This window comes from Somniosus microcephalus, unplaced genomic scaffold (assembly GCF_052327205.1).
Source record: "Somniosus microcephalus isolate GS21.2 unplaced genomic scaffold, FLI_Smic_1.0 unresolved_chr8, whole genome shotgun sequence".
Taxonomy (NCBI): domain Eukaryota; kingdom Metazoa; phylum Chordata; class Chondrichthyes; order Squaliformes; family Somniosidae; genus Somniosus; species Somniosus microcephalus.
The window spans coordinates 12,760,785-12,776,351 of record NW_028225186.1 but is presented as its reverse complement, the minus strand read 5'-3'; the positions used below and the strand labels follow the sequence as shown (position 1 = coordinate 12,776,351).

Here is a 15,567-nt window from a genome sequence, read left to right as displayed (position 1 = left end):
GCTGCCATTGCATCAGAAAAATCTTCCCCAATGCCCTCTGTGGCCGCTGACTCCACGCACTGCTCATCCCGTGTGTGAGAGGTACTCGGTCCAGCTGTGGGAAGGAAGCAGAAAACATTTGCTAAGGTAAAGCAAGATGTGCCACATCTCAGATATACAGCACACACCTAACCTTATTTAACATATGGCTGCCCAGGCCAACTCACATGGAGGATCAGAAATGTCTGTTTCAGATGCATCCGCGGGGCGATTGCTAGCAAATTCGTACATCTGCTGGACCCGTTTCTCATGTTCAGTCAAAACCCTCAGCATAGCAACACCACCGCCTGTGAGTGTGCGTTCCCTGGAGTTGTGAGCAGTTTTACTCTGAAATTGCAGCATAAATAAGAGAATCACACAGCTGCATTTCTGACATGGACAGCAAAAGCTTTGAAGACTGGGCTGGGTGTTTCTTTACATTTTTGATTGAAGTTTTACTGCTCCAAGCAATGCAATCAAGATAACAGAACATTAGGTATCCTTCAGATGGCCCCAAAGCCATAAAGTTTTATTGCTAGCTCAGGTGACTTTACCAAGAAGTAAATTGACTGCTGTAAAAGAAAGCCTTTATAGATCTGGCTAACTTAAAATCTAAGCAATGTTACAGTACACTTTAGTAATAACTGTACAAACCCTGACAGATCGCAGCAAGTCACTGAATTTCTTGTGACATTGTTCCGCTGTACGTGGAATGGTGGAGGTCGCGCTGACAGCTTCTGCAACTTCCGACCACGCTGCCGTCTGAACTTTTCGCGGAGCTCTCGACTGCTCATTCCCCATGATGCGCAGTCGCCTCGCCTCCACCTCGTTGAGGAGATTGCTGAGGTCATCATCAGTGAAGTTCTGAGTTCTTTTAATCACGTTAATTGTGCTAATTCCAGCAATTTCACTTTGCTAATTAACTGCAAAGAGTTAATAGAATGTTTTCAAGGCTTTAAAAATTGCTTAAATAGCTTCAATTCTCTTTAAAACTATGTAAGAGTCAGCAAAATCATTTACACGTTTTTAAAATTTTAAAAAAGTTCACAAAACATTCATAAAATAGCAGATAACTTACCTTCCCTGCAGCTTTGTAACTCCAAAGTCCTGTGCAGCTGCTTGGAGCGATTGGGGGCGTGTCCTGCTACAATGAGACCTTAAGGGGCGTGTCTCACTTACACTGCACGCTCCTGGCTCCGCGCTGGCTGCACTCCTGGGCGGCGTGACGTCATACGCTGCCCGGGATTCTTCTTTCAGTTTCTGCAAGTGCAGGCGTCCCTGGAGCTGATCGGCAGGAGCGCGGGGTAAGTGCAAATACGGGGCTTGCACGCGCTGCAAGCCCCGTTCTGGAATTTCTGGCCCAATATATAACTAGAAGTCCAAGGCGCTATCCATTGCGCCACAGAGCCAATTGCACATACCTGTATTACAAAAGCAAAATAGTGTTGATGCTGGAAAACTGAAATCTAAAGAGATGAAATGCTGGAAACATTCTGCAGGTCAGGCAGCATTCCATGTCTGTTTAAAAGGGATCTACTTTCAGTCCCGAAGCATTCTGTGTCTGTTTAAAAGGGACATGCTGTCAGTCCCGGTTTATTCTGTGTCTGTTTAAAAGGGAAATGCTGTCAGTCCCGGATTATTCTGTGTCTGTTTAAAAGGGATGTGCTGTCAGTCACGGATCATCCTGTGTCTGTTTAAAAGTGATGTGCTGTCAGTCCCGGATCATTCTGTGTCAGTTTAAAAGGGATGTGCTGTCAGTCCTGGATCATTCTGTGTCTGTTTAAAAGCGATGTGCTGTCAGTCCCGGATCATTCTGTGTCTGTTTATAAGTGATGTGCTGTCAGTCCCGGATCAGTCTGTCTCGGTTTAAAAGGGATGATCTGTCAGTCCCTGGCAATCCTTTGTCAGTTTAAAAGGGATGTTCTCTCAGTCCCTGGTCATTCTTTGTCAGTTTAAAAGGGATGTTCTGTCAGTCCCTGGTCATTCTGTGTCTGTTTAAAAGGGATGTGCTGTCAGTCCCGGATCACTCTGTGTCTGATTAAAACGGGTGTTACATAATATTATAGAGTCTGCCCCACAGAAACAATCCATTTGCACCAACTGGCCTCCACACGAGGCTCCTCCTTCTCTATTTCTCCTCACCCCCTCCAAGAAAACTAGAATCAGTAATGGTACCCATGAAACTATCGGATTTTCGTAAAAACTCATCTGGTTCACTGATGCCTTTCAGGGAAGGAAATCTGCCGCCCTTACCTGGTCTGGCATTTGTGCGACTCCAGTCCCATAGCAATGTGGTTTACTCTTAACTGCTCTCTGAAATGGCCTAGCAAGCCACTCAGTTGTAACAAACTGCTACGAAGCAAAATAATAAAAATGAAACAGGACGGTCCACCTGGCCTGATCCATATCATCCTCCTGTTATCTCCTCTCTGTCTTCCCTCAGTATTCGAGAACACAGTCATCAGGGTCTGTGGCCTTTGGCACTTCAATTCAAAGAGGAAGCAGATCTTAATGAGAAAGTAGCCGTGGCCTGGGAGAGCCGCAGGTGATGATGGAATGGGCGAGGTAGGCGAGACCGTGAGGTGTTCAGAGGAGTAAGGGGTCTTCAGGGAGCTGTTAATATCTGGACAGGAAGGAGCCTTCTGCATATCACAGATATTAAACATGGGAATGGCTTTTCAGAGTAGTGGAGAACAGAGTGTCTGTGGCAGCAGGTTAACTGATTTGCTTAATTTCTACTAAACTGACAATGTAAACCATCTCTGATTTTACAGGCAGTTCTGGCAGCGACAGAGAAATAACATCTCACACTCACGGAATTTTCTTGAGTGAGGTTCTGCAAAACATCTGAACCCTCGGATGGAAGAAGGATGCTGTGATGTTGAGACTGAGCGTTGACTGGCTACTGCTTCTCTGTGCCCTCTCCCGCAATGTGTTGGTGCCCACAGTCCCCGGGTACAGTTTCAATAACTGCATGCAGGATGCCAACCACAATGGTACCTTTCAATGCGTCCAACGCTTCCTTACACAGGCCTCTAGTGCCGTGTCCGACCTCTAGGCCAGCACTGTGCACTTGAACATCTCCCACAACTGGCTCACCCAACTGCAAGCGGGCAGCTTCCACAGCCTGCCCAAGCTGCTCACCCTGCGGCTGGATTACAATCGGATTGAGAGTGTTTGCTGCAGTGTGTTCAATAATCTCACCAGCCTACTGACCCTCAACCTGTCCTACAACAGTATTTCTCGTCTGAAATCTTCGGTCTTCCAAGAACTTCGAAAGTTAGATGACCTCCTGCTCCATCACAACCGCTTGGTCACAGTTGAACCCAAAGCCTTCGCTGCGTTGGACAATCTTCAAACACTTGTCTTAAGCTCCAATAAACTCCAGAATTTCTCCAAACTGGTGAGCGCTGTCTCTGGGCTCAGTAATCTGATGCTCCTGGATCTGGGCACAATCAACTCGCCTCCCTTCAACATTGCACCACTCTCCCGCCCTACCTCCGACTCATCTCCCTCTCTAACAACTCTCTCACAACCTTTGACTGCCAACGGAACTTCCTCAGCAACATTCTCAAGTTGGATCTGTCCAATAACAAAATCTCCGAGCTTTGGAATTTTCTAAAGTTGACCTGAGGAACATCTCGTGTTTCATCATCTAGAACAAACCCTTAAATATCACTGAGTTTCTCAAATCTGCAAACCTGGATCCACAGAATGTGCAATAGTCTGGGTTAAGGCTGCACAGCCAGAGTCAGCTGTCCAACCTGTGCCACTATCTGGGTCACAGGATTATGAACCGCCTGGTCCTGCAGAACAATAAAATCTCAATCCGCACTGCCCATTCCCTATCCCAGTGCCCACCCATCAGCAGCTGGGATTTATCACACAATCTCCTCACATCTGTGGCCTGCTTTGAATTTGCATCGAAAAGAAAGCATGCTGTTTCTTTCATTATCGAGCACAACAGAATCAACAAGTTACCTTCCTGTTACAAGGACGGGAAGGCAGTCACGGTGTTTCCCAAGCTGTCGCTTCTAACCATTCGCTACAACAGGATTTTCACCATTGATAGTCACGCCTTCTCTTATGCTCACTATCTCCGGACCCTAAAGCTGAACATTAACAACATTGCTGTCATCAACAAGGCTGCCTTTTCTAACCTCACCAAATTGCAGGAGCTCCGACTCGACAACAACCTCATAACAGACATCTATGAAGACACCTTCAGCAACCTTGGGAGTCTCAGGAATCTCAATCTCAGAAACAACAGGATCTCAATTGTTTTCAGCAAGGTGTTTGCAAATCTCAATAACCTGGAAACATTGGACCTGGGAGAGAACAATTTCGAAGCCTCACCAACCAGTCTTTCTCTGGATTACACAAACTGACCAAGCCTTATCTCGATAGGAACTGTATAACCCGTATCTGCAGGGAGATCTTCGACATCCTCCCATCATTAGGAGTGTTGGACTTGGACAGTAACCGGATCAGATACAACACTGGCCTGATTGCAGCATCTCCATTTGTTAACCTCACAAAGCTCTATATTCTCAAACTATAAGCTCAGCAACACTTCGGCATCTCTTTAAGAGACCTGTATATAGGAGAGAATAAAATGTCGCTGTCCAAAGACGAATTTGAAGACCTGATCAATTTGAGAATGCTCTCCATACCCGATGCTTGCAATGGGATCCACAGTCTGAATCCAAGGATCTTCAAGAATCTCCAGAGTCTAAAGATACTCAAACTTGAAAATGTCGGCCTTCAATCCATGTCTCTTGACATCTTTGGAAACCTTTCCAACCTCAGGACATTGTTCTTGGGGACAAACGCCATTCAGATCATCAATAGCACGGTTGTGGAACACCTGCCCTCCCTGACCTACTTGGATCTACGGAAGAACCCGTTCCCCTACACCTGTGACATCAGTTGGTTCCAAAACTGGCCCTGTCCAACCCCAGGGTGCAGCTTATCTATTTTTACAACCAAACCTGTGCAGATCGCCCAACCGAATACTTGTACAAGTTTGATGCTCGCGTTTGCTTCTTGGACATTGGGCAGATCATGTTCCATATAACTGTGCCGGTCTTGATCTTGTTCATGTTCATCCCTATAATCTAGAGCAAAGATTACTGGCACATCAAGTATGGGTTTTATATTTTCCGACCGTGGTTGAATGACCACAGAGGGAGAGGAGAGAATCAGCAGTCCTACAGGTATGATGCATTTATCTCCTATAATTCTCAGGACGAAGACTGGGTTCTGCAAGAGTTGGTGCCAAACCTGGAAACGAGAAATGCTTCAAACTCTGCCTCACCACAGAGATTTTGAGCTGTGCAAATATATCATCGACAACATCGTGGAGAGCATCTACCAGAGCAGGAAGACCATCTGTGTGATGAGCCGCAACTACCTGTACAGCGAGTGGTACTCCATGGAACTGCAGCTAGCGAGCTACAGGCTCTTCCACGAGCTGAAAGATATCATCCTCCTGATCTTCTTGGAGAAGATTCCAGATGCTGAACTCTCAACCTACCACAAGAAGAGAAAGGGCATGAAAAGGAAGACCTACATCCAGTGGCCATCAGATATAGAAACTCAAAAATTGTTTTGGGTCGAAGTGAGAGAAGCCATTAAAGGCTCCAACTGGGCCAAGGAGGGGAATCCCGCTGCAGAAAGTTAAGCTTCAAGTCCTAGAAATCCGCAGTCTTACCGCAGGCCCTTAAGGCCCGATTCGGGGAAACATGGTGGCTGCCGCACTTCCCACATGTTTTGGAGTGCGCCGTTAAACTTACCGCCCTTTGTTAATTGTGAACAACTCCACCAGTGGCAGCAGAATGGCCAATGGAAGGCTACTGACTTTCAGTGGGGGAGAATGCAAATGGCCTTGCAGGACGACCACGAGCAGCTCTGGCCCTAGAAGGCCTGGCTGTAGATTGCACCAACTCGGCATGGGCGGCAGCAGCCTAGGCTGGTTGACAGGCAGCGTCAAGGGCATTGGTAGAGTGGCAGAGGTGGGAGTAGGAATGCTGTCATCCTGAGAGAGGGCAGCAGGTTCCTGCTCCACAGACCCACTGCCACTACCCCCGGGACGGTGCCTTAACATTCCTAGCAATCTCTTGGTGGCCAGATGGCGGGGCGGCTGTGACACCCTGCAAGCCCCGTTCGACACTCGTAAAGCCAGCCATGGTGGCAGCAGTCTGAGCTTCGGTGGCAGCAAGCTGAGGCTGCACGAGAGCACTATGATACAGCGTGATCTTTCAAGTGGCGCTCCAAATGGAATGACAATGAGGTGCTGCTGCATCGAAGAGCCTGGCCATTAAGTACTGGAGAAAGCCGAGGCCAAACATGACTTGCAGTCAGACTGCACCCGATATTGGCCCATCTGTTGAGCGATAAACCAATGAGCAGCGGGTTAGTGCTGAGTTCAGCTCTATAATCATGTAAAAAGCACTCAGCATTAATTTGGCGTGCTACTTAAACCACTTTGTCCAGACATAGCTAAGCAGTGCTTGGCCATGACTCCGCCCGTTTTCGGGCCATATCCGATTTTTTGGCAAGTGTTCCTCAAAGCCCCTTTGGATTTAATGGCAAGGCAGCCACTCATCTCAGAACCCGCTGCCACGAACTTCCATCCACCTGTGACACAGTCCCTCCTTATTGTTAATCATGTCGTTGCTGCTATTGACCCTGGATATGGCAAAGGTACAGACACACAATGTAAGCACAGAATAAAGCCTTAGCCATCTGGCCCCCGCATGTCGGCTCACTGTCGTCTTTCCATCCAACATCTGCTTTAATCTGGACCAGATTGATGGAGTGAACGATTCCTCGGTCCGTGGTAATCTGACACTGGTGGACATCAATCTACAGCACAAGACTGTCCACACTGGAGCCCAACAGGAGATCTCACTCACACTCCCAGCGGCCTGAGAATTGGCCGGTGTGAGAAATCCAGCAAACAAACCTTTCATATTATCCGCTAATTTTGATACAATACCTGCTTCCATGACAGGATAGCCCTGGTGCTACCCATTGCAGTTAATTCCAGCATATACCTGCAGCAACGGTGATTACATGTAATGCCCAGATACCCCTGGTGGGACAATGATTACAGGTAATGCCCAGATCCTCCTGGAGGTTCGGGGATTACAGGTAATGCCCAAATGCCCCTAGTGGGACGGTGATTACAGGTCATGCCCCGATACTGCTGGTCGGACCGTGATTACATGTAATGCCCAGATACCCCTGGTGGGACGGTGATTAAAGGTAATGCCCAGATAATTCTGTTATGACGGTGATTACAGATAATGCCCGAATACCCCTGGTGGGACAGTGATTACAGATAATGCCCGGATGCCCCTGGTGGGACAGTGATTGCAGGTAATGCCCAGACTCTCCTGGAGGGTCGGTGATTACAGGTAATGCCCAGATACCCCTGGTGGGACGGTGATTACAGATCATGCCCCGATACTCCTGGTCCGACGGTGATTACATGTAATGCCCAGAAACACTGGTGGGACGGTGTTTAAAGGTAATGCCCAGATACTCATGGTGGGACGGTGATTACAGGTAATGTCCAGATACCCCTGGTGGGACGGTGATTACAAGTAATGCCCAATACCCCCGGCTCTCTGTGGCATGAAGAACGCTGTCAGCCCCAGGGCTTTCCTCAGACGTTTGTGAGCTGTCCCCCGCCCACCATGGAAAATGGCCCTCCCGCCTGGTGCACAGCGATTCAGCCACAGATTAAGAGGCTACAGCCCATCGAGGACCGAGCATTTGGGCGGCAGCTCACCAGCGCGGCTTCCACATCTGTGGGGTCCGAATAATGGAGGAGAGGCTGCCGAGACTGCAGCAGCGAAATCAGCCCAAGGCAATGATTAATTTGTAATTGTCACTGCTGACAGAGGCAGGACAGAACCAGTGCCCTCAGCCCCTGTACATTTATAGCACTGCACTGTCTATCTGACGCCAGCGAGTTGCAGCATTGACTGACAATGGGGAATATGACACTGATCTCCACACACCCATCACTGTGTTACAAAAATATTTTAAAAGACTTGCATTTCTATACCAGCTTTCACCACCTCAGGACGTCCCAAAGCACTTCACAGCCAAGGAAGAACTATTTGAAGTGCAGTTACTGCTGTTATGCAGGAAACGCGGCAGCCAATTTGCGCACAGCTTGCTCCCACATACAGCAATGTGAAATGGCCAGATAATCTGTTTTTTTATGCATGTTGATTGAGGGATAAATATTGGCCCAGGACACCAGGGAGAATGCCCATGCTCTCCTTCGAATAGTGGCCGTGGGATCATTTACATCCAACTGAGAGAGCAGTTTTACGTCTCATCCGAAAGACAGTACTTCCTCTCTGATAGTGCAGTGCTCCCTCAGTACTTCCCCTCCAACAGTGCAGCGCTCCCACAGTACTTCCAATCTGATGGTGCAGCGCTCTCTCAGTACTGCCCCTCCGACTGTGCAGCGTTCCGTCAGTACTGCCCCTCCGACAATGCAGCTCTCCCTCAGTACTGACCCTCCAATATTGCAGCGCTTCCTCAGTGCGGCCCCTCTGAAAGTGCAGCACTCCCTCAGTACTGACCCTCTGACATTGCAGCGCTCCCAGTACTGACACTCCAACAGTGCAGTGCTCCGTCAGTACTGCTCCTCCGACAGTGCAGTGCGACCTCAGTACCGCCCCTCCGACAGTGCAGCTTTCCCTCAGTACTGCCTCTCTGACAGTGCAGCGCTCCCTCAGTACCACCAATCCGACAGTGCAGCACTCCCTCAATAACGCCCCACCAACAGTGCAGCGCTCCCTCAGTACTGCCCCTACGACAGATCTAGGGACCTGAGTGTGACAGCGCGGCTTGACGCACTGCTTGAAATCGCAAGGGACCCTGCCTCGATATTTATAAAATAGTTCTCTGTTTAGATTGTGCCGTATTCCCTTTCAGGACGCTGGACAGGAGGGTGGGCAGTAGAAGGCTTCAGACTGTAGGAATAGTCAATGGACTGGTCAGGTGGGCAGAACAGAGGCAAATGGAATTCCATCCGGAGAAGTGTGAAATAATGCATTTGGGGAGGGCTAATAAGGCAAGGGAATGCACATTAAATGGTAGGAGGTTGAGAAGTACAGAAGATGAGAGGGTCCTTGCAGTGCAGGTTCACAGATCCCTGAAGGTAGCAGGACAGGTATATGTTGTGCTTAAGAAAGCATAAGGCATACTTTCCTTTATTAGCCGAGGCATTGAATATAAGAACAGGGAGGTTATGCTTGAACTGTATAAAACACTAGTTATGCCGCAGCTAGATTATTGTGTGCAGTTCTGGTCACCACATTACAGGAAGGATGTGATTGCTCAAAAAAGGGTGTGGAGGAGATTTACAAGGACGTTGCCTGGGCTGGGGAATCCAAATGTCCTGTTACTGTCTCCTTAATAATGGACTCCAAAATTTTACCTACCACAGATGTTAGGCTCACCGGTCAATACTTTCCAGCCTTATGTCTGCTGCCCTTTTTAAATAAGTGTGTTACATTCGCAGTTTTCCAGTCTGCCGGGACCTTTGCCGTGTCCAGGGAGTTTTGGAAAATTATTACCAATGCATCCATAATCCCTACCGCTACTTCCCTCAAGACCCTAGGATGTAAGCCATCAGGTCCAGGTGATTTATCCGCCTTGAGTCCCATTATTTTAACGAGTACCACTTCCTTAGTGATTTTGATCGTGTTTAGCTCCGCCCCCCTTTTAGCCCCCTGTTTATCCAGTGTTGGGATATTCTTAGTTTATTCTACTGTAAAGACTGATATAAAATATTCATTCAGTGTTTTTGCCATCTCCATATTTCTCACCATTAAGTTCCCGGCCTCATCCTCTAAGCGACCAACTTTTACTTTAGCCACCCTTTTTCTTTTTATGTAACTATAAAAACTCTTACCATCTTTTTAAATATTTTTTGCTAATTTACTTTCATAATCTATCTTCCCTTTCTTAATCAATCTTTTTGTTATTTTTTGCTGCCTTTTAAAATTTTCCCAATCCTCTATCCTCCCACTAGATTTGGCTACCTTATATGCCCGTGTTTTTAGTCGAATACTATCCTTAGTTGCTTTACTTAGCCACGGATGGCTGTCTTTTCTTTTACACACTTTTCTTCTCAGTGGAATATATATTTTTTGGAAGTTGTAAAATAACTCCTTAAATGTACACCACTGATCATGTATCGTCTTACCCTTTAATCTATTTTCCCAATCCACTCTACCCAATTAAGCTCTCATAACTTCATAGTCTCATTTATTCAAGCTTAGCACGCTTGCTTGAGAACCAACCTTCACATCCTCTAATTGAATATGGAATTCAACCATGTTATGGTCACTCATTCCAAGGGGGTCCTTTACTAGGACATTTTAAATTAATCCTGTCTCGTTACACAGGACCAGATCTAAGGTTGCTTGCACCCTGATCGGTTCAGTTACATACTGCTCAAGAAACCCATCCCTAATACACTCAATGAACTCATCCACATGGCAGCCCTGCCCAATTTGATTTGTCCAATTAATATGATAGTTAAAATCCCCCATAATTATAGATGTTCCCTTACTACACGCCTCAACTATATCCTGATTGATACTCCCTCCAAACGAGTTTCCACTGTTCGGAGGCCTATAGACTACGCCCACTAATGCTTTTTTCCCCTTATTATTCCTTATCTCCACCCAAACTGTTTCATTATCCTGAACTTTTGACCCAATATCATTTCTCTGTATTACAGTGATTGCTTCCTTTATTAACATAGCCACCCCACCTTCCTGCCTTTCCTTCCTGATCGTTAAATAGCCTGGTATGTTTAATTCCCAGGCATTGTCACCCTGCATCCATGTTTCTGTAATGGCCACAAGATCATACACATATGTACTTATTTGTGCCATTAACTCGTCTATTTTGTTACGAATGCTACGTGCATTCAGATAGAGAACTTTCAAATATGTTTTGTGACACTTAGTTCCTCCTTTTGCCCTTTTTATTACATTACCTTTTACTCCATACCTTCTGCCCCTTCCTGACACGTTCTGGTTTTTAATTTCCCCACTGCTACCTAAGTCTATGACCTTCTTTGTTGTCATTTTTATTATTTGCTCTCTAGGAACCTCCCCCCCACTAGTTAGTTTAAAGCCCTCCCTGCAGCCCTAGTTATATGATCCGCCAGGACTCTAGTCACGGCACTGGCCAAGTGAAGCCTGTCCCAACGGAACATCTCCCTCCTGCCCCAGTACTGGTGCCAGTGTCCCAGGAAGCAAAACCCATTTCTACCACACCAGTCTTTGAGCCACGCATTTAACTCTCTAATTTTATTTGTCCTAGCCAAATTCGCTCGTGGTACAGGTAGATTATTACCCTTGTGGTTCTGCTTTTTAATTTGGCTACTAGCTGCTCAAACTCCCTCAGCAGAAACTCCTTCCTTGTCCTATCTATGCCGTTGGTAACAACATGGACCACGACCACTGTATCCTCCCCCTCCCACTCCAAGTTTCTCTCCAGTCCAGAGGAGATGTCCTTAACCCTGGCACCGGGCAGGCAACACAGCCTTCGGGACTCTCGCTCTTGGCTGCAAAAAACTCTATCTATCCCCCTAACGATACTATCACCTACCACTACAACATGTCTTTTCACTCCCCCCACTTGAATGGCCCCCCGCTCCACGGTGCTGTGGCCAGGTTGCTCATCCTCCCCACAGTCCCTGTTCCCATCCTCACAGGGAGTAAGAGCCTCGAACCTGTTGGACAAGTGCAAGGGATGCAGCTCCTTCAACACTACCTCTTGGATCCCCGTACCTGCCTCACTTCTAGTCACACCAATCTGACCCTGGCCACGGACTACATCTGAATTAATTAATCTAATTGGTGTGACTACCTCGTGATACACAGAGTCCAGGTAACTCTCCCCCTCCCTGATGTGTCTCAGTGTTTGAAGCTCAGACTCCAGCTCTTCAACACGGAGCCGTAATTCCTCGAGCAGCCAACACTTACTGCAAATGTGATCACCGTGAGCATCAATGGTGTCCACCAGCTCCCACCTATTGCAGCAGCAATACATCACCTGATCTCCCATTCTATGTAAGTAAGTAAATGTATTAATATTATTCTTAAATACCCTCTGCCCCGATTCTAGATGATGCATATCACACCTTAAAAACTATAAACCAAAAAGATTTAAGCTTAAAAAGGGAGAAATACTTACCAAAAAATCACTTACCCGCTTTCTGGTGACTTCACACTTGGATTACTTTTTACCTCTATCCTTCCCTCCGAGTTCCCAGACTGGAGCCTGGTAGGCCTTACCTGGTCTCTGGGACTTTTATAGCCCCGCTGCTGTCGCTGAATTCCCGCTGACGCTCAGAGCCCTTACCTGGGTCTCTGGGACTTCTATAGCCCCACTGCTGCCGCTGAATTCCCGCCGACGCACTGAGGCCTTACCTGGGCTCTGGACTTTTATAGCCCCGCTGCTGCCGCTGAGTTCCCGCCGACGCACTGAGGCGTTACCTGGTCACTGGGACTTTTATAGCCCCCCTGCTGCCGCTGAATTCCCGCCGACGCATTGATGCCTTACCTGGTCTCTGGGACTTGTATAGCCCCGCTGCTGCTGCTGCTGAAACATCCGCCGACGCACTGAGGCCTTCCCTGGTCTCTGGGACTTTTATAGCCCCGCTGCTGCCGCTGAATTCCCGCCGATGCACTGAGGCCTTACCTGGTCTCGGGGACTTTTATAGCCCCGCTGCTGCGGCTGAAACATCCGCTGATACACTGAGGCCTTACCTGGTCTCTGGGACTTTTATAGCTCCACTGATGCCGCTGAGTTACCGCCGACGCTCTGAGGCCTTAGCTGGTCTCAGGGGCATATATAGCCCCGCTGCTGACGCTGAGTTCCCCCCGACGCACTGAGGCCTTGCCTGGGCTCTGGGAATTTTATAGCCCCGCTGCTGCCGCTGAATACCCGCCGATGCATTGAGGCCTTACCTGGGCTCTGGGACTTTTATAGCCCCGCTGCTGCCGCTGAGTTCCCCCCGAAGCACTGAGGCCTTACCTGGGCTCTGGGACTTTTATTGCCCCGCTGCTGCCGCTAAATTCCCGCCGATGCACTAACGCCTTACCTGGTCTCTGGGACTTTTATGCACTCGCTGCTGCCGCTGAGTTCCCCCCCAACGCACTGAGGCCTTACCTGGGCTCTGGGACTTTTATAGCCCCGCTGCTGCCGCTGAATTCCCCCCGACGCACTGACGCCTTACCTGGGCTCTGGGACTTTTTTATGCCCCGCTGCTGCCTCTAAATTCCCGCCGATGCACTGAGGCCTTACCTGGGCTCTGGGACTTTTTATAGCCCCGCTGCTGCCGCTGAATTCCCGCCGACGCAATGCGGCCTTACCTGGTCTCTATGACTTTTATAGCCCCGCTGCGGCCGCTGAGTTCCCGCCGACACAATGAGGCCTTACCTGGTCTCTTGGACTTTGATAGCCCCGCTGCTGCCGCTGAGTTCCCGCCAACGCTCTGAGGCCTTACCTGGTCTCTGGGAATGTTATAGCCCCGCTGCTGCCACTGAGATCCCCCCGACGTACTGAGGCCTTACCTGGGCTCTGGGAATTTTATAGCCCCGCTGCTGCCGCTGAATTCCCGCCGATGCACTGAGGCCTTTCCTGGGCTCTGGGACTTTTATAGCCCCGCTGCTGCCGCTGAAACCCCCGCCGACGCAATCTACCGCTCACTCTACCTCCCTCTAGCCCACACCGGCTCTCTCCAGCTCACTCCTGCTCACTCCAGCACCCTCCAGCATTCTTCTGCTCACTCCAGCTCCCCCAGCCCCCACAGCACTCTCATGCTCACTCGAGCTCCCCCAGCTCCCCCAGCACTCTCCTGCTCACTCGAGCTCCCCCAGCTCCCCCAGCACTCTCCTGCTCACTCGAGCTCCCCAAGCTCCTCCAGCACTCTCCCACTCGTTTTAGCTCACCCTAGCTCACTGCAGCTCAATCGAGCTCATTCCAGCTCCCCCAGCACTCTCCAGCTCACTCCAGCTCACCTTAGCTCACTCTACCACACCATAGATCAGTCTACCTTACTTTAGCACACTCCATGATTCCCCAGCTCACTTCAGCTCACTCCAGCACTCCCCAGCTCACTCCAGCTCTCTCCAGCACTCTCCAGCGCTCTCCAGCTCACTCCAGCTCACTCATAAGAACATACGAATTAGGAAGAGGAGTAGGGCATACGGCCCCTCGAGTCTGTTCAAACATTCAGTAAGATCATGGCTGTTCATCATCATTTCTGCACTCTCTCGCACTCTCCAGCACCCTCCCATGCACTCCTGCTCCCCTCCACTCGCGCACTCACACCCACACTCACTTCAGCTCTAAAGCTCACTCCTACACTCACTCCAGCTCTCCCGCTTACTCCTACACTCACTCCAGCTCTCCCGCTCACTCCCACACTCACTCCAGCTCTCCTGCTCACTCCCGCACTCACTCCAGCTATCCCGCTCTCTCTCACACTCACTCCAGCTCTCCTGATCACTCCTGCACTCCCCCACTCACTCCAGCACTCCCCCGTACTGTTGTCATCTGCTCAATCTTCTGGCATGGACCCCCCTGACTGGCATTGAGAGGCTTGAGTTATGAGAGCGGAATTGAGTAGAGTGGATTGGGAAAATAGATTAAAGGGTAAGACGATACATGATCAGTGGTGTACATTTAAGGAGTTATTTTACAACTTCCAAAAAATATATATTCCACTGAGAAGGAAAGGGTGTAAAAGAAAAGACAGCCATCCGTGGCTAAATAAAGAAATTAAGGATAGTATTCGACTAAAAAAAATGGCATATATGGTAGCCAAATCTAGTGGGAGGACACAGGATTGGGAAAACTTTAAAAGACAGCAAAAAATAACGAAAAGATTGATTAAGAAAGGGAAGATAGATTATGAAAGTAAATTAGCAAAAAATATAAAAACAGATAGTAAGAGTTTTTATAGTTATATAAAAGAAAATGGGTGGCTAAAGTAAATGTTAGTCCCTTAGAGGATGAGACCGGGAAATTAATGGTGGGAAATATGGAGATGGCAAAAACACTGAATGAATATATGATATCAGTCTTTACAGTAGAAGACACTAATAATATCCCAACACTGGACAAACAGGATGCTAAAGGGAGGGAGGAGCTAAACACGATCAAAATCACTAAGGAAGTGGTACTCGGTAAAATAATGGGACTCAAGGCGGATAAATCACCTGGACCTGATGGCTTACATCCTAGGTTCTTGAGGGAAGTGGCGGCAGGGATTGTGGTTGCATTGGTAATAATTTTCCAAAACTCCCTGAACTTGGCAAAGGTCCCGGCAGACTGGAAAACTGCTAATGTAACACCCTTATTTAAAAAGGGCAGTAGACAGAAGGCTGGAAACTATAGTCCGGTTAGCCTAACATCTCTGGTAGATAAAATTTTGGAGCCCATTATTAAGGAGACAGTAACAGGACATTTGGATAATCATAATTTAATAGGACA

The 15,567-nt window shown here is 48.3% G+C and overlaps 1 pseudogene; it reads left to right on the top strand.

Annotated features, from left to right (window-relative positions):
- Nucleotides 1–2,896: 2,896 nt before the first annotated feature.
- Nucleotides 2,897–5,701, top strand: LOC147085480 (toll-like receptor 13; annotated as a pseudogene).
- The last annotated feature ends 9,866 nt before the right edge of the window (nt 5,702–15,567 follow it).